The sequence below is a fragment of the Mauremys reevesii genome, linkage group 1, assembly GCF_016161935.1.
Source record: "Mauremys reevesii isolate NIE-2019 linkage group 1, ASM1616193v1, whole genome shotgun sequence".
Lineage (NCBI taxonomy): Eukaryota > Metazoa > Chordata > Testudines > Geoemydidae > Mauremys > Mauremys reevesii.
In genome coordinates this window covers 228,306,657-228,330,903 of record NC_052623.1, presented here as the reverse complement: position 1 = coordinate 228,330,903, position 24,247 = coordinate 228,306,657, and the positions used below count along the sequence as shown (strand labels likewise).

The 24,247-nt window shown below is 56.1% G+C and overlaps 6 non-coding genes across 6 annotated transcripts; 2 read left to right on the top strand and 4 right to left on the bottom strand.

The window, feature by feature from the left end:
- Positions 1-961: 961 nt before the first annotated feature.
- On the bottom strand, positions 962-1,039 carry TRNAI-AAU. The gene has a single exon. It is a non-coding gene; the product is annotated as a tRNA-Ile (tRNA).
- A 2,752-nt stretch (positions 1,040-3,791) lies between these two features.
- Positions 3,792-3,865, bottom strand: TRNAI-AAU. The gene has a single exon. It is a non-coding gene; the product is annotated as a tRNA-Ile (tRNA).
- A 111-nt stretch (positions 3,866-3,976) lies between these two features.
- TRNAA-CGC lies at positions 3,977-4,049 on the top strand. The gene has a single exon. It is a non-coding gene; the product is annotated as a tRNA-Ala (tRNA).
- A 2,573-nt stretch (positions 4,050-6,622) lies between these two features.
- Positions 6,623-6,696, bottom strand: TRNAI-AAU. Its single transcript has one exon. It is a non-coding gene; the product is annotated as a tRNA-Ile (tRNA).
- A 2,748-nt stretch (positions 6,697-9,444) lies between these two features.
- TRNAI-AAU lies at positions 9,445-9,518 on the bottom strand. Its single transcript has one exon. It is a non-coding gene; the product is annotated as a tRNA-Ile (tRNA).
- Positions 9,519-19,382: 9,864 nt separating this feature from the next.
- On the top strand, positions 19,383-19,464 carry TRNAS-UGA. The gene has a single exon. It is a non-coding gene; the product is annotated as a tRNA-Ser (tRNA).
- Positions 19,465-24,247: the final 4,783 nt, after the last annotated feature.

The following is a 24,247-nucleotide window of genomic DNA, read 5'->3' as shown; positions in this document are numbered from 1 at the left end:
CTCTTTTCCTTTCTTTTCTTTTCGACTGGCCCCAGCGTTAGGCCCGTTTGGGTGTTTGTGTGTGTGTGTGTTTTCCCATTTGGAGGCATTTGGAAGTTTGGAAGGGGCCGAAAGAGAGTCATTTTCCCAAGAAAGTTGGCTTTCTGCACAGGTAGGGCCCTTGGCCGTAACGCTTAGCTCGGTCAGTGCGTCTGCATGGGTTTCCTCCAGTGCCTCAAGAGCCTGTGCTAAACTCTCGGTACGGGCGTTTGGCTTCCGCTAGTCAGAGTGCCGTGCCTGCGTCTTCCTGGGTCTTCCCAGGGCCGGCTCCGTGAGCGCGCATAATTTGGGAGGAAAGGGTAGAAGAAAGCAAGTGAAGCTGACTTAGAGTGGTGGTGCCCCTGGGCGGAGTGGTGGTCCTGCTCCTTCCTGTCTGAGGTGTGGGCTCGAGTGTGGGCTTGGGGGTCTGTCTGTGGGCGGTGGGAGGATGGGGTCCAGGAAGTCCCAAAGGTCACCCTGCGCAGGCGGCGTGCGAAGCCTCTCGCCTAGGTTGGGGTTGCCGAGTATTAAGCCTTTCTCTGTGGCTTGGGCTGGAGGCGGGATCCGGTCTCGGGTACATTTGGGTGGAGCTGGCGGCCGGCAGAATGGGCCATCAGGTCAACCCCTGCGGACAATGGGGGCGAGCCGGCAGGCGTGCGATTTTGGCTTCCCGGGCGGGCAGCTCAAGCCTCGTCTCCTAGGAGCCTGGAAGGCAGCCGGCCAGGCTCACCCTTCTCCTCCCCGGGCCCAAGTCCCTTTCAGGCAGCAGGTCGAGCGAGAGCCCAGGGAGGAGGAAAGGAGGCGTCCGGGCCTGGTCCTGCCCAGCGCCGGCCAGTCTCTTCGCCCAGCAGGGCTCTTGGCTGCTGCCAGCCCACCTGGTTTTGGCCTCTGCCACCCCTAGCAGTCAGCCAAAGAGCAGAAGCCACCCTCTCCATCCCACCCACGGAGTACCAGCATGGGGCTTGAACCCATGACCTTGGCGTTATTAGCACCACGCTCTAACCAGCTGAGCTAGCCGGCCTACGGGAAGCCCTTGCTTGCCTGACCCTTTCGGAAGGAGTCACCGGCTGGCGCGCGGACGGTGTGGCCTCCGTTATCGAATGGCTGGATCAAGCCCCTCACTGCCAAGGCAGGGGAATTAGCTCAAGTGGTAGGCGCTCGCCGCATGCGAGAGGCAGCGGGATCAATGCCCGCATTCTCCAGCGACAAGGGAGCGACGGGACCTTCTCTTGCCCTTCTTTTAGAAGCCATGGACAGTCAGACGGCTCAGCTCCTCCAGTGGCCTCCATCCCTCTCCCCGCTTGGCCTCCCAAAAAGCCAGCCCTTGCCCAGCACAAACCTCTTCCTCCCGGCCCTCCTCCCCTTGCGCTGACTGGGAGGCTGGAGACAGCTTGGGAAGTTAGCTCAAATGGAAGAGCATGGGAAAAGTAGTCAGATCCATACACACATTCTCCAGCCTGCTCTGCTCTGCTCTGCTCTGCTGTGCTCTAGTGGGGGACCTGGGCCTTTCTTGCTGAGCTCTCACTGGAGCACGATCCCTTTCCTCCTCCCTCCCTGCTAGTCTACGCCAAGCTCATTGGCCGGGAGGGAGAGCCCCTCAAATACAGAATTACTCACATCCCAGGGGTCCATGAAGGGAAGGAGGAGATGGGCGGGGTGGCACGTGATACCAGCTCAGCTGAGACCGTGAGACCACGCAGCCTCCTCATCTCAAGCAGCATGGCAGCCGTGGAGCAGAGCAGAGCAGAGCAGAGCACGCAGACAGCTTGGAGACAGCCAAAGCGGGGAAGGGCTGCGTTGGTCTGGAAGAGGGAGTCGGTGGGTGTCTCTCCTGGCGGAGGCAGGGTGGTTTGGCTATATGCTGGGCCAGGGAGCCTGCTCGAGTTGCTGAGCTGGGCCTGCTCCTGGCTTTGCTTGGGTTAGAGGAAAGTGGTGAAGATAAGAACGGCCCTCCTGGGTGAGACCAATGGTCCATCTAGGCCAGTATCACGTCTTCTGACAGAGGCCGATGCCAGGTGCTTCAGAGGCAATGGCCAGAGCAGGCAATCATCAAGTGATCTATCCCTGCGTTGTCTTCTGATGTTTGGTGCTTGTTTCAGGGCTGACTCTCAGCCCAGACACACTCAGGGAGGAGCGTTGGTGTTTGTGCCGAGGCGCGTGGCTGGGACTCGGACCCCTTCCCCAGCTCTGGGTAGCCCCCCCCACCCCACCCAATCTCAGGCTGCGTTCTGCTTAAGGCCACAGAGCCCTTGGCTTTTTTTGCCCGGTGCCTGAGAGTCAGGCCAGCCGTGGGGAATAAGCTCAAGCGGTAGAGCGCTCGCATTGCATGCGAGAGGTAGTGGGGGGCGATGCCCGCGTTCTCCAAGCCTGTCGACTAAGGGGTCCTGATGAGCGTGGTGGGTGGGAGAGCCGGCCATCTGACTTTTGGCCTTGCTGCCCGTAGCGGTCAGGCCGAAAAATCAAAAGGCATCCTCCCCAGGCCCACAGCCACCCAGGGGCTCCTCTGCATCATCTTGCCTCCAGGATTGCCACACTCTGACCGGCTGAACTAGGCAAGCCACTGGAAGCTTCTCAAGGTCTTCCCCTGGTGTGGGCTTGGATGCGAAAAGCACCCGGACGTTCATCAGCGGTTGCAAGAAGTGTGCCTAGTAGGAGTAGCGATGGGGCTGTAGCTTTCCACATCATCTCAATTTGGGCAGCTTTCCATTGCCCTTTTCTGTGTAATGTCCCTGCCACGGGTTTCACTTGCGGGGCTGTACAATTCTGGCAGGGTGGCCATTTAGAACTCTTTTCCTTTCTTTTCTTTTTCGACTGGCCCCAGCGTTAGGCCCGTTTGGGTGTTTGTGTGTGTGTGTGTTTTCCCATTTGGAGGCATTTGGAAGTTTGGAAGGGGAGCCGAAAGAGGAGTCATTTTCCCAAGAAAGTTGGCTTTCTGCACAGGTAGGGCCCTTGGCCGTAACGCTTAGCTCGGTCAGTGCGTCTGCATGGGTTTCCTCCAGTGCCTCAAGAGCCTGTGCTAAACTCTCGGTACGGGCGTTTGGCTGCCGCTAGTCAGAGTGCCGTGCCTGCGTCTTCCCTGGGTCTTCCCAGGGCCGGCTCCCGTGAGGCGCGCATAATTTGGGAGGAAAGGGGTAGAAGACAAAGCAAGTGAAGCTGACTTAGAGTGGTGGTGCCCCTGGGCGGAGTGGTGGTCCTGCTCCTTCCTGTCTGAGGTGTGGGCTCGAGTGTGGGCTTGGGGGGTCTGTCTGTGGGCGGTGGGAGGATGGGGTCCAGGGAAGTCCCAAAGGTCACCCTGCGCAGGCGGCGTGCGAAGCCTCTCGCCTAGGTTGGGGTTGCCGAGTATTAAGCCTTTCTCTGTGGCTTGGGCTGGGGAGCGGGATCCGGTCTCGGGTACATTTGGGTGGAGCTGGCGGCCGGCAAGAATTCGGGCCATCAGGTCAACCCCCTGCGGACAATGGGGGCGAGCCGGCAGGCGTGCGATTTTGGCTTCCCGGGCGGGCAGCTCAAGCCTCGTCTCCTAGGAGCCTGGAAGGCAGCCGGCCAGGCTCACCCTTCTCCTCCCCGGGCCCAAGTCCCTTTCAGGCAGCAGGTCGAGCGAGGAGCCCAGGGAGGGGAGGAAAGGAGGCGTCCGGAGCCTGGTCCTGCCCAGCGCCGGCCAGTCTCTTCGCCCAGCAGGGCTCTTGGCTGCTGCCAGCCCACCTGGTTTTGGCCTCTGCCACCCCTAGCAGTCAGCCAAAAGAGCAGAAGCCACCCTCTCCATCCCACCCACGGAGTGGCCAGCATGGGGCTTGAACCCATGACCTTGGCGTTATTAGCACCACGCTCTAACCAGCTGAGCTAGCCGGCCTACGGGAAGCCCTTGCTTGCCTGACCCTTTCGGAAGGAGTCACCGGCTGGCGCGCGGACGGTGTGGCCTCCGTTATCGAATGGCTGGATCAAGCCCCTCACTGCCAAGGCAGGGGAATTAGCTCAAGTGGTAGAGCGCTCGCTTCGCATGCGAGAGGCAGCGGGATCAATGCCCGCATTCTCCAGCGACAAGGGAGCGACGGGACCTTCTCTTGCCCTTCTTTTAGAAGCCATGGACAGTCAGACGGCTCAGCTCCTCCAGTGGCCTCCATCCCTCTCCCCGCTTGGCCTCCCAAAAAGCCAGCCCTTGCCCAGCACAAACCTCTTCCTCCCCGGCCCTCCTCCCCCTTGCGCTGACTGGGAGGCTGGAGACAGCTTGGGGAAGTTAGCTCAAATGGAAGAGCATGGGAAAAGTAGTCAGATCCATACACACATTCTCCAGCCTGCTCTGCTCTGCTCTGCTCTGCTGTGCTCTAGTGGGGGACCTGGGCCTTTCTTGCTGAGCTCTCACTGGAGCACGATCCCTTTCCTCCTCCCTCCCTGCTAGTCTACGCCAAGCTCATTGGCCGGGAGGGAGAGCCACTCAAATACAGAATTACTCACATCCCAGGGGTCCATGAAGGGAAGGAGGAGATGGGCGGGGTGGCACGTGATACCAGCTCAGCTGAGACCGTGAGACCACGCAGCCTCCTCATCTCAAGCAGCATGGCAGCCGTGGAGCAGAGCAGAGCAGAGCAGAGCACGCAGACAGCTTGGAGACAGCCAAAGCGGGGAAGGGCTGCGTTGGTCTGGAAGAGGGAGTCGGTGGGTGTCTCTCCTGGCGGAGGCAGGGTGGTTTGGCTATATGCTGGGCCAGGGAGCCTGCTCGAGTTGCTGAGCTGGGCCTGCTCCTGGCTTTGCTTGGGTTAGAGGAAAGTGGTGAAGATAAGAACGGCCCTCCTGGGTGAGACCAATGGTCCATCTAGGCCAGTATCACGTCTTCTGACAGAGGCCGATGCCAGGTGCTTCAGAGGCAATGGCCAGAGCAGGCAATCATCAAGTGATCTATCCCTGCGTTGTCTTCTGATGTTTGGTGCTTGTTTCAGGGGCTGACTCTCAGCCCAGACACACTCCAGGGAGGAGCGTTGGTGTTTGTGCCGAGGCGCGTGGCTGGGACTCGGAACCCCTTCCCCAGCTCTGGGTAGCTCCCCCCACCCCACCCAATCTCAGGCTGCGTTCTGCTTAAGGCCACAGAGCCCTTGGCTTTTTTTGCCCGGTGCCTGAGAGTCAGGCCAGCCGTGGGGAATAAGCTCAAGCGGTAGAGCGCTCGCATTGCATGCGAGAGGTAGTGGGGGGCGATGCCCGCGTTCTCCAAGCCTGTCGACTAAGGGGTCCTGATGAGCGTGGTGGGTGGGAGAGCCGGCCATCTGACTTTTGGCCTTGCTGCCCGTAGCGGTCAGGCCGAAAAATCAAAAGGCATCCTCCCCAGGCCCACAGCCACCCAGGGGCTCCTCTGCATCATCTTTCCTCCAGGAGTGCCACACTCTGACCAGCTGAACTAGGCAAGCCACGGGAAGCTTCTCAAGGTCTTCCCCTGGTGTGGGCTTGGATGCGAAAAGCACCCGGACGTTCATCAGCGGTTGCAAGAAGTGTGCCTAGTAGGAGTAGCGATGGGGCTGTAGCTTTCCACATCATCTCAATTTGGGCAGCTTTCCATTGCCCTTTTCTGTGTAATGTCCCTGCCACGGGTTTCACTTATGGGCTGTACAATTCTGGCAGGGTGGCCATTTAGAACTCTTTTCCTTTCTTTTCTTTTTCGACTGGCCCCAGCGTTAGGCCCGTTTGGGTGTTTGTGTGTGTGTGTGTTTTCCCATTTGGAGGCATTTGGAAGTTTGGAAGGGGAGCCGAAAGAGGAGTCATTTTCCCAAGAAAGTTGGCTTTCTGCACAGGTAGGGCCCTTGGCCGTAACGCTTAGCTCGGTCAGTGCGTCTGCATGGGTTTCCTCCAGTGCCTCAAGAGCCTGTGCTAAACTCTCGGTACGGGCGTTTGGCTGCCGCTAGTCAGAGTGCCGTGCCTGCGTCTTCCCTGGGTCTTCCCAGGGCCGGCTCCCGTGAGGCGCGCATAATTTGGGAGGAAAGGGGTAGAAGAGAAAGCAAGTGAAGCTGACTTAGAGTGGTGGTGCCCCTGGGCGGAGTGGTGGTCCTGCTCCTTCCTGTCTGAGGTGTGGGCTCGAGTGTGGGCTTGGGGGGTCTGTCTGTGGGCGGTGGGAGGATGGGGTCCAGGGAAGTCCCAAAGGTCACCCTGCGCAGGCGCGCGAAGCCTCTCGCCTAGGTTGGGGTTGCCGAGTATTCAGCCTTTCTCTGTGGCTTGGGCTGGGGAGCGGGATCCGGTCTCGGGTACATTTGGGTGGAGCTGGCGGCCGGCAAGAATTCGGGCCATCAGGTCAACCCCCTGCGGACAATGGGGGCGAGCCGGCAGGCGTGCGATTTTGGCTTCCCGGGCGGGCAGCTCAAGCCTCGTCTCCTAGGAGCCTGGAAGGCAGCCGGCCAGGCTCACCCTTCTCCTCCCCGGGCCCAAGTCCCTTTCAGGCAGCAGGTCGAGCGAGGAGCCCAGGGAGGGGAGGAAAGGAGGCGTCCAGAGCCTGGTCCTGCCCAGCGCCGGCCAGTCTCTTCGCCCAGCAGGGCTCTTGGCTGCTGCCAGCCCACCTGGTTTTGGCCTCTGCCACCCCTAGCAGTCAGCCAAAAGAGCAGAAGCCACCCTCTCCATCCCACCCACGGAGTGGCCAGCATGGGGCTTGAACCCATGACCTTGGCGTTATTAGCACCACGCTCTAACCAGCTGAGCTAGCCGGCCTACGGGAAGCCCTTGCTTGCCTGACCCTTTCGGAGGGAGTCACCGGCTGGCGCGCGGACGGTGTGGCCTCCGTTATCGAATGGCTGGATCAAGCCCCTCACTGCCAAGGCAGGGGAATTAGCTCAAGTGGTAGAGCGCTCGCTTCGCATGCGAGAGGCAGCGGGATCAATGCCTGCATTCTCCAGCCACAAGGGAGCGACGGGACCTTCTCTTGCCCTTCTTTTAGAAGCCATGGACAGTCAGACGGCTCAGCTCCTCCAGTGGCCTCCATCCCTCTCCCCGCTTGGCCTCCCAAAAAGCCAGCCCTTGCCCAGCACAAACCTCTTCCTCCCGGCCCTCCACCTTGCGCTGACTGGGAGGCTGGAGACAGCTTGGGGAAGTTAGCTCAAATGGAAGAGCATGGGAAAAGTAGTCAGATCCATACACACATTCTCCAGCCTGCTCTGCTCTGCTCTGCTCTGCTGTGCTCTAGTGGGGGACCTGGGCCTTTCTTGCTGAGCTCTCACTGGAGCACGATCCTTTCCTCCTCCCTCCCTGCTAGTCTACGCCAAGCTCATTGGCCGGGAGGAGAGCCCTCAAATACAGAATTACTCACATCCCAGGGGTCCATGAAGGGAAGGAGGAGATGGGCGGGGTGGCACGTGATACCAGCTCAGCTGAGACCGTGAGACCACGCAGCCTCCTCATCTCAAGCAGCATGGCAGCCGTGGAGCAGAGCAGAGCAGAGCAGAGCACGCAGACAGCTTGGAGACAGCCAAAGCGGGAAGGGCTGCGTTGGTCTGGAAGAGGAGTCGGTGGGTGTCTCTCCTGGCGGAGGCAGGGTGGTTTGGCTATATGCTGGGCCAGGGAGCCTGCTCGAGTTGCTGAGCTGGGCCTGCTCCTGGCTTTGCTTGGGTTAGAGGAAAGTGGTGAAGATAAGAACGGCCCTCCTGGGTGAGACCAATGGTCCATCTAGGCCAGTATCACGTCTTCTGACAGAGGCCGATGCCAGGTGCTTCAGAGGCAATGGCCAGAGCAGGCAATCATCAAGTGATCTATCCCTGCGTTGTCTTCTGATGTTTGGTGCTTGTTTCAGGGGCTGACTCTCAGCCCAGACACACTCCAGGGAGGGAGCGTTGGTGTTTGTGCCGAGGCGCGTGGCTGGGACTCGGACCCCCTTCCCCAGCTCTGGGTAGCTCCCCCCACCCCACCCAATCTCAGGCTGCGTTCTGCTTAAGGCCACAGAGCCCTTGGCTTTTTTTGCCCGGTGCCTGAGAGTCAGGCCAGCCGTGGGGAATAAGCTCAAGCGGTAGAGCGCTCGCATTGCATGCGAGAGGTAGTGGGGGGCGATGCCCGCGTTCTCCAAGCCTGTCGACTAAGGGCTCCTGATGAGCGTGGTGGGTGGGAGAGCCGGCCATCTGACTTTTGGCCTTGCTGCCCGGAGCGGTCAGGCCGAAAAATCAAAAGGCATCCTCCCCAGGCCCACAGCCACCCAGGGGCTCCTCTGCATCATCTTGCCTCCAGGAGTGCCACACTCTGACCAGCTGAACTAGGCAAGCCACGGGAAGCTTCTCAAGGTCTTCCCCTGGTGTGGGCTTGGATGCGAAAAGCACCCGGACGTTCATCAGCGGTTGCAAGAAGTGTGCCTAGTAGGAGTAGCGATGGGGCTGTAGCTTTCCACATCATCTCAATTTGGGCAGCTTTCCATTGCCCTTTTCTGTGTAATGTCCCTGCCACGGGTTTCACTTGCGGGGCTGTACAATTCTGGCAGGGTGGCCATTTAGAACTCTTTTCCTTTCTTTTCTTTTTCGACTGGCCCCAGCGTTAGGCCCGTTTGGGTGTTTGTGTGTGTGTGTTTTCCCATTTGGAGGCATTTGGAAGTTTGGAAGGGGAGCCGAAAGAGGAGTCATTTTCCCAAGAAAGTTGGCTTTCTGCACAGGTAGGGCCCTTGGCCGTAACGCTTAGCTCGGTCAGTGCGTCTGCATGGGTTTCCTCCAGTGCCTCAAGAGCCTGTGCTAAACTCTCGGTACGGGCGTTTGGCTGCCGCTAGTCAGAGTGCCGTGCCTGCGTCTTCCATGGGTCTTCCCAGGGCCGGCTCCCGTGAGGCGCGCATAATTTGGGAGGAAAGGGGTAGAAGACAAAGCAAGTGAAGCTGACTTAGAGTGGTGGTGCCCCTGGGCGGAGTGGTGGTCCTGCTCCTTCCTGTCTGAGGTGTGGGCTCGAGTGTGGGCTTGGGGGTCTGTCTGTGGGCGGTGGGAGGATGGGGTCAGGGAAGTCCCAAAGGTCACCCTGCGCAGGCGGCGTCTGAAGCCTCTCGCCTAGGTTGGGGTTGCGAGTATTAAGCCTTTCTCTGTGGCTTGGGCTGGGGAGCGGGATCCGGTCTCGGGTACATTTGGGTGGAGCTGGCGGCCGGCAAGAATTCGGGCCATCAGGTCAACCCCCTGCGGACAATGGGGGCGAGCCGGCAGGCGTGCGATTTTGGCTTCCCGGGCGGGCAGCTCAAGCCTCGTCTCCTAGGAGCCTGGAAGGCAGCCGGCCAGGCTCACCCTTCTCCTCCCCGGGCCCAAGTCCCTTTCAGGCAGCAGGTCGAGCGAGGAGCCCAGGGAGGGGAGGAAAGGAGGCGTCCGGAGCCTGGTCCTGCCCAGCGCCGGCCAGTCTCTTCGCCCAGCAGGGCTCTTGGCTGCTGCCAGCCCACCTGGTTTTGGCCTCTGCCACCCCTAGCAGTCAGCCAAAAGAGCAGAAGCCACCCTCTCCATCCCACCCACGGAGTGGCCAGCATGGGGCTTGAACCCATGACCTTGGCGTTATTAGCACCACGCTCTAACCAGCTGAGCTAGCCGGCCTACGGGAAGCCCTTGCTTGCCTGACCCTTTCGGAAGGAGTCACCGGCTGGCGCGCGGACGGTGTGGCCTCCGTTATCGAATGGCTGGATCAAGCCCCTCACTGCCAAGGCAGGGGAATTAGCTCAAGTGGTAGAGCGCTCGCTTCGCATGCGAGAGGCAGCTGGATCAATGCCCGCATTCTGGAGCGACGGGACCTTCTCTTGCCCTTCTTTTAGTAGCCATGGACAGTCAGACGGCTCAGCTCCTCCAGTGGCCTCCATCCCTCTCCCCGCTTGGCCTCCCAAAAAGCCAGCCCTTGCCCAGCACAAACCTCTTCCTCCCCGGCCCTCCTCCCCCTTGCGCTGACTGGGAGGCTGGAGACAGCTTGGGGAAGTTAGCTCAAATGGAAGAGCATGGGAAAAGTAGTCAGATCCATACACACATTCTCCAGCCTGCTCTGCTCTGCTCTGCTCTGCTGTGCTCTAGTGGGGGACCTGGGCCTTTCTTGCTGAGCTCTCACTGGAGCACGATCCCTTTCCTCCTCCCTCCCTGCTAGTCTACGCCAAGCTCATTGGCCGGGAGGGAGAGCCCCTCAAATACAGAATTACTCACATCCCAGGGGTCCATGAAGGGAAGGAGGAGATGGGCGGGGTGGCACGTGATACCAGCTCAGCTGAGACCGTGAGACCACGCAGCCTCCTCATCTCAAGCAGCATGGCAGCCGTGGAGCAGAGCAGAGCAGAGCAGAGCACGCAGACAGCTTGGAGACAGTGTGACGGAGCGATTCTGGCGGGACCCAACTGAGAGTGCCAAATCAGGACCAATTGCTTAAACAGGGCAGTCACAGCCCTAGGCTGGGGTTTTTTCACCTCTAAGGCAAACCAAACCAGCCAGACAAAAAGGACTTTGGTCTCACCCCACTGGCTAACCACAAGTCACACAAGCAATTTCCTTAGACACTCCAGTCTCCCAGTATCACCACCAGTGCACTCGTCCTGGGGATAAATGGTTATGAAAACCAACACCCCAATAAAAGAAAAAGGTTCCCTCGATCCCAAAGGACCAAGCCCCAGACCCAGGTCAATATACACATCAGATCTTACCCACAAATCACGCTGTTGCCAATCCTTTAGAATCTAAAATCTAAAGGTTTATTTACAAAGGGAAAAAGGTAGAGATGAGAGGTAGAATTGGTTAAATGCAATCAATTACATACAGTAATGGCAAAGTTCTTAGTTCAGGCTTGCAGCAGTGCTGGAGTAAACTGCAGGTTTAGATTAAGTCTCTGGAGAGCATCCCCCACTGGGATGGGTCCTTCAGTCCCTTGTGTAAAGCTTCAGTTTGTGGCAAAGTCCCTCCAGAGGTCAGAAGCAGGATTGAAGACAAGATGGAGATGAGGCATTAGGCTTATATAGACTTTTCCAGGTGTAAGAATCCCTTTGTCTTCACTGTGGAATTTTACAGCAAAATGGAGCCTTGAGTCACATGAGCCAGTCCCTGCATACTTTGCTGAGTCACAAGGCGTGTCTGCCTTCTCTCCATGGGTCCATTGTGTCCTTAATGGTCCTTAATGGGCCATCAAACAGGCTAGGCAGAGCTAACACCAGCTTGTCTGGGAGGCTTCCCAGAGCACAGCACAAACTTGAAATACTGACAGCATGGAGCCAACATTCATAACTTCAACTAAAATGATACAGACATACAGACAGCATAATTATAACCAGCAACCCATAACCTGGTCTTAGACACCTTATATGACCCCCTTTACTTAGGATTTGGTGCCACTACAGAACCTTGGTTGCAACCCATGTTCTATATGGTCCCCATTTATACCAATAACGTCACACCCGGCCCTTCTCCCCTTGCGCTGACTGGGAGGCTGGCGACAGCTGGGGAAGTTAGCTCAAATGGAAGAGCATGGGAAGTAGTCAGACCCTTACACACATTCTCCAGCCTGCTCTGCTCTGCTTTGCTCTGCTGTGCTGGGCTCTGGTGGGGACCTGCCTTTCTTTCCCTGAGCTCTCACTGGAGCACAATCCCTTTCCTCCTCCTCCCTGCTAGTCTCGCCATAGCTCATTGGCCGGGAGGAGAGCTTTCCCACTCAAATACAGAATTACTCACATCCCAGGGGTCCATGAAGAGAATGAGAGATGGGCGGGGTGGCATGCGATACCAGCTCAGCTGAGACCGTGAGACCTCGCGGCCTCACTGATCTCAGGCAGCATGGCAGCCGTGGAGCAGAGCAGAGTATGCTCTGGACGGCGGAGAACAGCCAAGCGGGAAGGGCTGCGTTGGTCTGGAAGAGGGAGTCGGTGGCTGGTCTATCCTGGCGGAGGCAGGGTCGTTTTGCTGCCATGCTGGGCCAGAGGCCGGGAGTCTGCTAGAGTTGCTGAGCTGGGCCTGCTTCTGGCTTTGCTTGCAGGTTGAGAGGAAAGTGGTGAAGATAAGAGGCAGGCCCTCCTGGGTGAGACCGATGGTCCATCTGAGGCCACTATCACGTCTTCTGACAGTGAAAAAACCAATGCCAGGGCGCTTCAGAGTCAATGGCCAGAGCAGGCAATCGTCAGAGTGATCTATCCTGTGTTGTCTTCTGAAGCTTGGTGCTTGTTTCGAGGGGCTAACTTTCTCAGCCCCAGACACACTCCAGGAGGGAGCGTTGGTGTTGTGCCGAGGAGCGTGGCTGGGACTCGGACCCTTCCCCAGCTCTGGAGTAACAAGCCCTCTCCCATTTCGAGGCTGTGTCCAGCTTAAGGCCACAGAGCCTTGCCTTTTTTGCCTGGTGCCTGAGAGTCAGGCCAGCTGCGAAGAAATTAGCTCCAGCGGCAGGCGCTTTCAAGCTTTGCATCTGCCGAGGAAGGTAGTGAGGCGCAGCTGCCCGCATTCTCGAGCTTGTTTGGTCAGCTAAAGGGCTCCTGATGGCGTGGTGGACGGGAGAGCCGGCCATCTGACTTTTGGCCTGGCTGCCCGTGGCCGGTCAGGCCGAAAAATCAAAGCCATCCTCCCCAGGCCCACAGCCACCCAGGGCTCCTCTGCACCATCTTGCCTCCACGAGTGCCACACTCCTGACCAGCTGAACCAGGCAAACCCCTACAGGAAGCTTCTCAAGGTCTTTCCTGGTGTGGGCTTGGATGCGAAAGCACCTGGCCGTTCATCAGCTGTTGCAGAAGTGTGCAGAGTAGGAAGTAGTGATGGGGCTGTGGCTTTCCACAGCATCTCAATTTGGGCATTTCATTCCTTCTGTGTAATGTCCACTCCCACGGGTTTCACTTGCGAAGACTGTACGACTCTGGCAGGGTGGCCATTTAGAAATCTTTTCCTTGCTTTTCTTTTCACCTGGCAGCCAGCCTTGAGGACTGTTGGGTATTTCAGTGTGTGTGTTTTCCCATTTGGAGGCATTTGGGGAAGTTTGAAGAGGAGCCGAAGAGGCGTCTTTCTCACAAGCAAGTTGGCTTTCTGCACAGGTAGGGCCCTTGGCCGTAAAGCTTAGCTCCGTCAGTGCTTCTGCATGGGGTTCCTCCAGTGCCTCAAGAGCCCGGTGCTAAACTCTCGGTGTGGGCGTTTGGCTTGCACCAGTCAGAGTGCCGTGCCTGCGTCTTCCCAGGAGCCGGCTCCCGTGAGCGCATAACTTGGGAGGAAAGGGGTAGAAAGAGGAAGCAGAGTGAAGCTGACTTTGGTGGTGGTGTCCCTGGGCGGAGTGGTCCTCCTGCTCCTTCCTGTCGGAGGTGTGGGCTCGAGTGTGGAGCTTAGGGGTCTGGCTGTATGAGGCGGTGGGAGGATGGTGTCAGGGAAGTCCCAAAGTCACCCTGCGCCGGCGGGTCCATGAAGCCTCTCCCCTAGGTTGGGGTGCGAGGTTAAGCCTTCCTCTGTGGCTTGGGCTGGGAGCATGATCCGCGTCGAGGTCCATTTGAGGTGGCAGAGAGAGCCCGGCCATCTGACTTTGGCCTGGCTGCCCGTAGCGGTCAGGCCGAAAAATCCAGCCATCCTCCCAGGCCCACTGCCCGCAGGGGCCCCTCTGCACCATCTTGCCTGAGCGGTGGAGTGGAGCCTTGAACTTACCTTTGCGCTGAGGGTTATTTGCACTGCACACTTCACACAGAGGTAAAACACAGGGCACAGATCTTTGAGCACAACCCTTGTCCTGAGGAATGGGTGAGTGGGGTGGGGCTGCATAAATAGAGACCGGCTCTCCTGGCAGGGCTGCAGTGGCTCTTCACGGGGGCAGTCCACTGTCTATTGGTACCAGAGTTTTGCCGGCCTCCTTTCGTGGGCTGACCTGGCTCCTCTCTCTTTAGGGAGCTGGTGACCCCAAACTTCAAGGAACCATCATGGCAGAGGCCAACCTGATCACAGACACCTGCTCAGCACCCCGGGGTGCAGCCTGAACTCAGCAATCAGCTACACTCAGCTGCCCACCCAACAAGCGTTACAAGCAGGAGCCTTCATGCCCCGCGTGTTCAGGTCCCTCAGCGCCAGCTTTAAACTCCGCTGCTCAGTTCTAATCTTTGTCTACACGGGGCAGCATGGAGCTCAACCAACGCCTCCCGTTGCTGGTAGCGTTTCCCACTCCTCGTGGCGAGTTCACACCCGCAGGCAGATCTCTGAATCGGGCGAACGTTCCCCAAATCCAGCGCTTTAGCAGCAGCTTTGCTAGGAAGCGCTGGCGTCCCCAAGTAAGTAAGAGCCAGGCGCTGTGTCAGGATCCTCTATTGGGCCCCTCACTGTGGTGTCTGTCAGGCACAAAGGGAAACCAGGGAAATGTTTTCATGGCGTTTAAGGGCAGAAGGAGCCATTAGCTCAGCTAGTCTGACCCCCGAATAACACAGAATTACACCATGACACGTATTGATCCCACAGACCTTAGACAGATCAAAGCGTTTCAGCCCTCAGGAAGGAGGCTAAACTGGGTGCCAGAGGCAGCGAACAAGGAGCCCCCAAGGGAGCTGACGAGGTGAAATATGCCCAGATGATCCCAGCAGGCGACCCACCCCCATGCTGCAGAGGTGGGAGTCCCTGTTCCTTCTGCCCTTAAGAATCTCTGATGGTAAGTGGGTCCCCCCAGTTCCCCAGATAAGAATCCTCCATGTGGTTTTCCTGGCTTCACCTCCAGATAAGAACATTGTGTGGAGGGAGTGGGAGGAAGGTTGTCTGGCAGATCTGTAAAGGGGGCCTGTGTCTCCTGTCTGGCCCAGGCTCCTGGGAGGAAGTGATCTCAGTGTGTCTGGCTGTCTCCATTCCTGCCACCCCTAAGAATCCCTGGTGTGGGGGTGCACCCTAGACCATTAAGGATCTCTGGTGGGTGGGTGTCTCTCTCCCCCTAGTCAGGATCTCTGAGGCTTGGCTGTATAAAAAGAGACTTTGACTCACCCAGGCTGGGCTGCCATCATGGAACAGGCCAGGTCCTTCTGTGGAGGTTTTGCGTTCCCCCAGGGACGTGATCTCAGTGTGTGTGGGTGTCCCTGTCCCTTCAGCCCCTTAACAATCTCTGGTGCGTGGGTGCGCTGGGCCCCATTACAATCCCCTCTGTCTTACCCCCATGAGGATCCGGTGGATGTGGGGGTTCTCCACGCTGCTGGGGGTGTCTGGTGCCCCTGTCCCTGCTGGTTAACAGTGGAGTGTGTGGGTGTCCCCCCACCCGTTAAGGATCCGTGTTGTGCGGATGCCCCCGTTCTTCTCATTAAGAATGGTGCAACGGAGCATATGGGTGTGTCCCCCACCCCATGAACTAGCTCCTGTGTGTGGTTCCCCTGCCCCCATCCAGGCTCTGTGGTGTGTGGGTGGCGCTGTTCCTCTTTTCAAAATCCATGTTGCAGGCGTCCTCCCCGCAAGTCAGATTCCCCAGCGTGTGGATGCTCCCATCCCCGAGCCAGGCTCTGCGGGGAGGGTGTCTAAAAGAGACTGTGTCTCACTGTCTTGCCTAGGCTACACTGCAGGGGCTATTCACAGGTGCAATCCACTACTGATCAACACAGGAGTTTTGACCTGCTCCGTTTCCAATCTGGGCAGTTCACCTCCTTAGGCAACCTGGAGACCCCAAGCTTCTCTGGGATCACCATATTGATGCTGAACTTAGTGCGGACACCTGATCGGCACAGCCCTCTGCAGCCTAGAACTCCTGAGCTCAAGCGATCCGCCAGCCTCAGCCTCCCCAGGCGCTGGGATCACAGGCACCAGCCACAGGGCCCAGCTTGTTTTGCAGCCTGGCAGCTGGAGCTTTAAACTCTGCTCTTGAGCTCTGTGCCTTGGCCAGACGAGACAGCCTGGAACTGGAAATGCTCCTGCTTCCCCTTGCCCCGTCTCATGTTGAGCTGCGGGCGCCGCTGTCGTCCCAGGTAAGATCCCGGATGTTTCGGTGCCCCCTTCCCCTGCCCAGGTGTCCGGGTACCTCTGCCCCCCATACAGAATCCTGGATGTGTGGGTGTCCGTCCCTCTGCAGGGGATCCCGAAGTGTGGATGCCCTTGTCCCCCCCTACAAGATCCTGGGTGTGTGGGTGCCACTCTCCCCCCCGTAGATCTCTGGTGGGTGGGTCCCAGGGTGTGAGTGCTCCCATCCCCGATACAGGCTGGGGAGGGTATAACTGGCTCTCTCTGTCCTGCCCAGGCGGTGCTACAGCAGCTGTTCACAGGGCAGCAACCCCACTGTCACCCTGCAGCTTTACCCTGCTCCAGGGTGACCTACTTCACCCTCCTGTGGGAGCCCGGGGACCCCAAACTTCCCAGAATCACCTGATTGATGCCGAGCTTAGCACAGACACCGGCTCAGCATGGCAGGGTGCTGCCCTGAGCCCTGACAACCAGCTTCCCTCCGCCTCCTGCTGCACAGCGAGGATCCCACGCGAGAGGCTTTGGGCCCAGTTTGTTCAGGAGCGTCCCAGGCTCCAGCTGTAAACTCTGCTGGTCAGTTCTAACCTTTGGCCACACGGGGCGGCACTAACGGTCCCATCTAAGCGCTGTTTGCATTCGACCCTTCGGATCGCAGATTGTAACCCACGGGCAGATCTCTGAGTGCAGCCAGATCCCTCCCCAAACTAAACATTGAAGCAGCAGCTCCCATTGGAAAGATCAGGATTTTTGCCTTTAAAAACAAGGGAAATATCTGCAGCGAGAGACTGAAGAAGCTCAATTGATTTCATTGACTCCATGAATGTTCCTCTGTGTCCCCCTAAGAGTCATGCCCCACATTTTGGGGACCACTGAACCCTACTCCTAAGCAGGGGCTAGTGATGCCAAAGCCCAGGGAAAGGGAGAACAAGTGCGGGGCCCCAGCACTGGAGCCATGTGAAGGGCTGCAGGAGAGGCAATGGCTGAGTGGCCCAGGGAGTTAAGGGCAAAGGGGCACAGGAGGGCAGGAGTTAGGGTGAAGGAGGTGCAAGGGTTGGGAGTGCAGGAGCTAGCGGTAAAGGGGGAGTGGGGATCGTCCAGGGGCAATGGGGAAGTGCCAAAGTACAAGCTTTGCCCAGGGCACCATTTTCCCTAATGCTGGTCTGAGCAAACAATTGGAAATGACCCTTCAGTGAGACCAGAACCACAGTGTAGAAAAGCTCCTTTGTCAAGTGGTGGTGGGTGAGGGCTTAGGGAGATGGGTTAGAAAGCAACAGCTGTGGAGGTTTGATTCTTGCCTGCTAGGCCAGGCTGGGGTGTGGTGTCTCCATGGCTGTGCTTCCAGTGTCTGATCTGCCACAGGGAGCCAAGTCTAGACATACTCAGAGGCTCTATGCCAGGGTTCCTCAAACTTCCTTTCACTACAACCCCTTTTTGCCAAAAAATTTACTACATGACCCTAGAAAGACACACCAAGCCCCTCTACACTGAGCAGAGGCAGAGGAGACAAAGCCTGAGCCCTGCCCCAGTTGGGGGAGGGCAAAACCAGAGCTTGAGGGATTCAGCCCTGGGTGGTGGGGCTCAGATTTTGGTTTCAGCCCCAGGCACCAACAAGTCTAATGCCAGCCCTGGCGACCCCATTAACACAGGGTTATGACCCACTTTGGGGTCTTGCCCCACAGTTTGAGAACCACTGCTCTAGGCTGATGGGAGAGAGTTTTCCTGGGGGTGTAGTTAATCCACTTCCCAAGAGGTGGCAGCTATGTCAGTGGGAGAAGCTATATCGGTGGGTGTGCAAGCTGTGGTGTTTGCCACATTTAAAGTTTAATCAAACCCCATTTTGAAAACCACCTGTGGTCTGGGAATGGCAAAGGAGCTCGATGAATCAGGGTTTGTCCTTCAAAGTCCTGGACATCACGATTCCATACTCCTGTTGTCATTGGGGATATTGCTCAGTGTTAGAGTGTAACTGCAGTTTTCACGTAGTCCTCAGTTCAAACCCCCGGGTTCTCTTATAACCTTCTTTCATTTTTTTTTTAAAGTTAAACATTTTCATTTCCATTCTCCATTATGTTCAGGGGCTCCTCTATACAGGAGTGCTTGATATTAATGTAAACACTCAACATTTTGTTGTCCAAATGCATAAAAACCTAGCAAAGCTGTCCATCACAAAGGCCTTTTGCAGGACCTCAGACTATTGGTCCAAGGTGGTGGGGAGGTGGTGACCTCACAGAGAGATGCTGACATCAGCCAGGCAGGACAGGGGTGAGGGGCCAGGGAAACCTCAGAGACCCCTGTGGCTTTGCTTCAGCAAGTCTCCTTCTCCAGGTCTCTCTTTGAGGACTGAGAGAGTATTCGGGTTCACGGACGTGAGTGCCAGGAGGAACCTCTTTTGAGTTTTCTCCTTCCCTTTTCCTGATTTTACTAGAAAACAGCCATCCCTGTTTAGAAGGTTGAAGCCTCCTCGAGGTTTGAAACCTGTTCAGTCTGATCCATCTGGTGACAGTTGAATTCTAGGCATGGAAAACACAAACTTAAGGAGGCAGAATTTTATTCCGCACCTGGGATTTTGTCCCTTAGAATCACTGGGGTCATTAGGGTTTGTCCTTTCTGTTTCACCTTTTCCTCCATCCATCCATCCCTCCCTCCTTTCTCTTTGTCTCTTGCTTCTTTTGTCCTTTCACCTGTTCCCCTCCCATCACCAGGAGCGGTGTGTGTGTGTGTGTGTGTGTATGTGTGTGTTGCGGGGGAGTGCTCTGCAGCTCCCACTGTGGGAGGTCCACCCAAAAATGTGGGGCTGAAATAGTGCTCGGGCAGTGATCCCCACCGGTGACCTGGGCCATCCTTTGGGCTCTCTGGTGAGAACCCTCAGCCTCCCGTCCTCAGTCTCTACCCTGATTGGCTGAGCAGGGGGTTATTGACAGGGAGGAGATTCAGGTCCTTGTTGTTCTCTTTTAAGACCAAGGAAATAAGTCATAACCACTTATATGTTTGACAAATTTTGCTGCTTTGCTGCATTAATTGTCTCTGAGCAGTTCATGATTCTCTCTAACATTGCAGTTCTCCTCAAATACTTGCTGAATAATTACTGTGAACTGTTGTTGGTGTGGAGCTCATCTGAGAGCACTTTATTCAGGTCATTCAGTGTTTGAAATTCACGATCTGATGGTTAGTTTCAAAATCAGGGCTCTTGGGTCCTATTCCCAACTCTGCCACTGGCTGACTGTGTGACCTAAGACAAGTCAATTCTCCTTTCTCAGCCTCAGCTTCTCCCTCTCTCAAGTAGGGATAATGATGATCTGCTCCTACCTAGCTCAAGGTGGGTGGAGGATGGGGATCCATTGGAGAGTGTCACTAGGAGTATCAGAGGGGCCGTGTTAGTCTGGATTTGTAAAAGCAGCAAAGACTCCTGTGGCACCTGGCTAAGCAAACAGAACAAACCCCAAATCCCCCCTGTGCTTTGGGAGCCAGGTTTGCGGTGGGAATCCTGTAGTTCAGATGACTTCACGCCTGGGCATTGGGATTATTTACCAGTTTCTCTGGCATTGGGGCAGTTTTGTGCTCACAGCTGTGATGGGCGAGTGGTTAAGGCGTTGGACTTGAAATCCAATAGGGTTCCCCTGCGCAGGTTCAAATCCTGCTCACAGCGAGGCCTGCGTTTTAGCCAGTCTCTCACCCAGGCAACACCTCTGTACAACCCCCTGAGACACTCTCAATTCTCTCCCCACCCCAAGTAAATTCTGTTCTGCTCCTTTCATCGAGATCCCTTCACCCTCCAATTACTGGGTCTGTCTTGCGTACACACAGAGCAGCAATACCCAGAGTCGAAGGTGCAAACAATTAGATGTTTATTGGGTTGAATTTCCAACAAGCAACGATTCCAGTTTCCTTCCTCAGTGTCCCCATCCCAGCCCTGACGCCACAGAGCCTTGCCTGTGTCCCTGTTCCCATTCTCCCCTTAGCAAAGCATAGGAAGTATGGTGACACATTTCCTGATAGGGCCAGGCATCAAGGTGGAAGGTGTTGATATTCCATTTGTCCCTGTGCGTGGTGCAGTGCCCTGCACCTTCTCTCGTGCGGGCCTGCCACACCTGTTCCAATTAGTGTTCCAGACTTCCCACTATAGTGGGCCTGGGAAGGTTGGGTCAAGGTTGTCTAGTACAGGGGAGGGCTTACTCCATTACTTCTAGGTTATTTCCATAGGCAACGTAACACAAGTATACTTAGCAATACACCAGCCGCTGTAACAATCCACAGCAACACCGAGAGACCTGAGCACTAGCCGCATGGTCCAACATCCTGGCCACCACCGAAACACCTCCTCTCCTCCTTCGACGGGTCAAGCCCTTAACATGCCCAGTTGCTGGCAGTTGCAATACGCTGCCGCTGCAGGTTTTCGTGCTTTTGTCCATATCATTAGTCCATTGAATGTCCACAAGGAAATGGGTTCTTGTCCAAACCAACTTAACCACGTGGTGTGGACGCAGGCTGTATGCGCTGGTGCGATTATTCACAGCAGTAAGATTCACAGATCTATCTGTGCGCCAAAGCCAGAGAGCAGCGTGTAGTGTGGAATTTGGTTAGGGGCTGGTGTAATTGTGCCCCCAGTAATATGTACATTTCCAGCAAAACACCTCATACACAGTACACCCAATTGTCCACCTTGCCACGGGCCATTGGGTGTGCTCCTCCACGGCCATCAGGAGGGCACATTCAAACATCTTCTCTGGATTTACACCATTTTACACACCTCCATTGATTGCCAGCGAGCAAATCCCTTCTCATTATTCCCATAGGGCTTGTGGGGCCCACCTCAGCTGCCGATTCACTTCCAGATACCACGGTAGCTATTACACAGGTGCTGGCCTCCTAGTCGAGCATTTTGAATGTCCACACACATCTTCCCCCAGGTCAGCCTTTTGAAGCCATCCCCATCCATGTCATGAGGTTTTCTGTTCATTGAAACACAACAATGCTAACAACAAGACAAACACCACAGACAAACAACACAAAACATAGATTCATGGTATTCTGGGTTAGTCTTTTGCTGGCACCAGCTTGGTTGTAGAGTGTCTGAAAAACAAAAGAAACAATTTCCACACACCCCAGTGGGGACAGATTAGTGCTTAATAATAATAATACCACTTCCTTTTACAAATTTCCTTGCTAATTGCAGGAAAAACAGAAGAATTCCCTCCAGGCTGTCCTTATTTTGTTCTATAGTTAGATAGTGAATTACCCCACTCACTGGTCATTTATGAAATTCATGAGGTGGTGTGCCTCAGTTTCCCCTCTTGTACAACAGACCCAGTTTGCAATAGTTTCTCTGCTGTACCAAGATTTAAGTTTATCCTCAGGTAACAGCTGAGAGACAGCTGTAGATTTAGCTTTAGCACTGTACATACACCCACACACTCCTTAGGGTTAACCTGTCCGCCTTATTTTCAGACTTGACTTGTTTTTTCATCTCCCTTTCCTGGAGGGCCACAATCTGAGTCTTCCAGTAGCTTGTTTGCTGACCAGATGTATTTATTATTTGCAGCTCCTTTGTGCTGCCACTGATGGGCAGTTCTCTCGTTCCCCCATCAGCTAGGTCACTTGCATTCACCGCGGCTTTTGGGCTTGTTTTTGGATCCAAAGCCATCAGCAGCTCAGAGACTGTCTTAAAAGGGACACAAACAACTTCCACCGGAGTTCTGATTACTTTCCACTTTCATCTTCTGCTTCAAAACACACAGATCTGAAAAAGAAACCACAGCCTATTGTGGCTCCCTTTGGAGCCCTAATAGGGTTTGAATTAAGTACCATGTTTTGTTTGCATTTCTTTTACCCCTTCTCCAATATACACTGCACGTCCTGGGAAAACGCACATTCCTTCCATAGTTTAACCTTCATAACATTATGTTACAAACCATAAGTCTCAGTTTAGGTTTTTAAAACCTTACACAATTACACACAACAGTTTGTTTTGTCTAACAGCCCTTGCACTGCAATAATTTTTTTTTACACAACTGTACCCCGATTACATGTCCATCTTGTACAACCAGAGACAGCCAGGGGCAGGCATGTTAAGTGCCAATAGAAACCATGGACATTCCTTTAGTGATTTTGCTTACATTGCAGGAGTCAAATCATTTTGATGAGATTATCTCTCCACCTGCTGCCTGCAGCTGTCCCCTATAGACCGTTTCTGTGGACAAAGGGCCCATTTCCCCTCAGAATGGCTGTAAAGGCTTCTCGGGACAAAACATAGTGGTGGTAGTAGCCACTTTACCTGACCCTCTTGTATAATTTAATTACTAAGCTTCCATCCAACGTGAGTGCACAGAGCTGCACATACAGTTACATTTATATAACTGGGTTTTATTATTAAACCAAAAACTGCCCTTCTTGTAACACCACAACTGTTGCCTTTTGCTATTTCCACAACTCACAAATGTTTACTTTCCTCCAAACTCTGTATTATTAATTTTTGCAAAACCCTGGGTGGCTGCACTGCCGTGCGGGGGTGACTCTGCAGGGGGAGAAGCTGCTGTGGAGCAATGTAGAGTAGGTGCAGGAAGGAGCCAGGGTCACTATTCACATTGTGAACTGCACAATTTTCCAAATTTGGGAATGTCCGAGAACAATTCTAAGGGGAAGGTGAATGCAGAGCAGTGACACTGGAGGTGCCCAGACCTCCAATGGGGGCAGCGTGGAAATTAATAATGGGAAGATCGTTTGCGAAATTAGTCGTCACTGACAATATATGTCTCTTCTTATTTCCGGTTGCGGTGTTATTTAGCGGAATCAGGACATATTTTTACTATGTTAATTAAACACGTAATTTTATTTAACTAAGCCAAAAACTTAGTGTCACTTATTTTTTTCTCTGTCCTAACAAGAATTAAATGAATGTTGTGATTTTCTGGAAAGTGCAGCGAGATTAAATGTGGGGAATTCAGTCTCTGTGTTTGTGAGCTGATGTTTTCCTCTCACAGGTCAGTGCCTGCATTGAAATACCAAGAGGGATCTAAGGGCTGGTGTATGCTGGGCACAGGGGTGTTCGCAGAAGGGGTGGGGCCTCAGGTGGAAGGGGCGGGGCAGGGCGTTAGTCTCCCCCAGCTGGCGGTTCACGCCCTGCCCATGGTGTTGCAATGACAGAGGCTGCCCAGGCTGCACTTGTAGCGAGGTTCCCCCACTAGGTGGCGGCGCAGGGGCTGCAGGAGACAGGCAGGTGGCAGCAGGGGAAGTGGTGACACAGGAGCTCTCAGCAGCAGGGTGAAGGACAATGCCGTGGAGCGGCAGCGACGCAGAGTGAACAGGGCAGACTGAGAGCCACTTGAAGGAGTGGCAGCAGCAGAAGCTGAGAGTTTGCTTGATGCCTTTGCCCGCTGCTGTTTTCTGCTGGTCGCTGGGTGACAGTTCCTGCCTGTGGCAGCTGGGGGCTGCGGGGTCCCCTCGCTGCCTGTGGCGGCCAGGATCCGGGGGGTCCCCTCGCTGCCCATGGCACCCAGGGTCCATGGGGTCCCCTCGCTGCCCATGGCGGCCGGGAGCTGGGGGGTCCCCTCGCTGCCCGTGGCACCCGTGGTCCATGGGGTCCCCTTGCTGCCCATGGCACCCGGGGTCCATGGGGTCCCCTCTCTGCCCGTGGCAGCCGGAAGCTGGGGGGTCCCCTCGCTGCCCGTGGTGGCCGGGGGCCATGGGGTCCCCTCACTGCCCGTGGCAGCCAGGGTCCATGGGGTCCTCTCGCTGCCCGTGGCGGCCGGGGGCCATGGGGTCCCCTCGCCGCCCATGGCGGCTGGGAGCTGTGGGGTCCCCTCGCTGCCTGTGGCGCCCAGGGTCCATGGGGTCCCCTCGCTGCCTGTGGCGGCCGGGGGCTGTGGGGTCCCCTCACTGCCTATGGCGCCCGGGGTCCATGGGGTCCCCTCGCTTCCCGTGGTGGCTGGGGGCCATGGGGTCCCCTCGCTGCCCATGGTGGCCATGGTCCGTGGGGTCCCGATGGCAGCTGGGGGCTCTGGCATCCACCTGCAGTGGCTGGGAGCTATGGGGCCATCTGCAATGGCATTTGGCTGAGGCTTCTCCTCACCCCCCATGGTGACTGTGCACTCCAGGCTCTGCCTGCGGTGTCTGAGCTGGGGGCTCCCTCGCTTGCCTGTGTCAGCTGGGAGCTCCAAGGAGCTGCAGAGTCTATTAGCAATGACGTGGGGCTGCAGGGTCCTCACGCCATCAATGCCTGCTGGGAAATCCTGGGTCCGCTCACAGCAGCTGGGAGCTCTGGGGTCTACTTGTAGGAGCTGGGAGCTGCAGGGTCCATATACAGTGGTGTGGGGCTGTGGGGGCTCCCCCGCCACCCATGGCTGCAGAGGTAGTATATATATTGTGTGAATGGTGCTCACATAACACAGAGAAAGTTGCCTATGCAGCTCACAATAGTAAATAGGGGCAGACCA